Below are 1342 nucleotides of genomic sequence, written 5' to 3' on the forward strand. Positions count from 1 at the left end.
CGCCGCCGCCGCCGGCACCTGGAGGGGGAAACGGACGCGTCGGGTCTACACGGAGTGGATGTAGCTGTGGGTTTGGCCCGGATGTTGCTCCAAAGTGTTCCTCTGGGCCGACCTAACACAACCGGGTGGAGAGGTCCACTGGTCAAAGCCCGTCCGTGCAAAGTCAAAGGGCTAGATCCCGTGGTCAAACGCTACAGGGTTAGCCGGGACGGGGGCCCTAGGGGGTAGCAATGCCACCGGAGCGTCGTACCGGGCCCTCATACATGCGGGGTGGTGTTGTGGCATGTCCGAAGAGGCGGCACGCGTCTCCGGGTTGTGGCCCCCTTCACGGACGGCAATGAAACGGTAGTAGACGTTCTGCGGTAACGATGCAGCGTGAATATTATTAAATACTTGGAGCGCGATAAAATCATGAGTTTTTTACACAACATGGGCACATGTGCTATAGGACTGATGGTAATTTTTCATAATTTTTTGTGATGGAGAAGTATCTGAACACTTCCCTCTACGCGGATTGCTCTTCGCACGTCTACGACTGTGGCCGGCGGCCTCCGGGGGCTAGCATACCGTCAAATCTTGCGTAGGCGGCCTCTCACAAATTTGGAAGTGTTGAGGCGGTTGCAAACGCCCAGCACGCGTCTCCAGGGCGTGCCCCCCCCCCTCACGGACGCCGCCGCCGGCGGCACCTGGAGGGGGGAAACAGACGCGTCGGGTCTACACGGAGTGGATGTAGCTGTGGGTTTGGCCCGGATGTTGCTCCAAAGTGTTCCTCTGGGCCGACGTAACACAACCGGGTGGAGAGGTCCACTGGTCAAAGCCCGTCCGTGCAAAGTCAAAGGGCTAGATCCCGTGGTCAAACGCTACAGGGTTAGCCGGGACGGGGGCCCTGGGGGGTAGCAATGCCACCGGAGCGTCGTACCGGGCCCTCATACATGCGGGGTGGTGTTGTGGCATGTCCGAAGAGGCGGCACGCGTCTCCGGGTTGTGGCCCCCCTCACGGACGGCGCCGCCGCCGACACGTGGAGGGGGGAAACAGACGCGTCGGGTCTACATGAAGGGGATGTAGCCATGGTTTGGCCCGGATGTTGCTCCTAGGTGTCCCCGCGCGAAGCATCTCCCTCCGACGGACTTGGATCCGCCGCCTCCCCCACCCCACCCCCCGTCGACGACCCCCCTCCCCCTTCAGTCACCTGACCTACTAAGCTCCAGATCAAGCACGCGAGGCGGCGCCCATGCGCTCTCAGACCAGCGATTAGGCCACAGCCTCGGCGGAGGAAGTTGCTCGAGTTCGGCGCCTCCCCTCCCCTCCCCTCTGTGTGGTTCCGAGAGAGGAGAGGGCCAT

The sequence above is a fragment of the Triticum aestivum genome, chromosome 6B (assembly GCF_018294505.1).
Source record: "Triticum aestivum cultivar Chinese Spring chromosome 6B, IWGSC CS RefSeq v2.1, whole genome shotgun sequence".
Lineage (NCBI taxonomy): Eukaryota > Viridiplantae > Streptophyta > Magnoliopsida > Poales > Poaceae > Triticum > Triticum aestivum.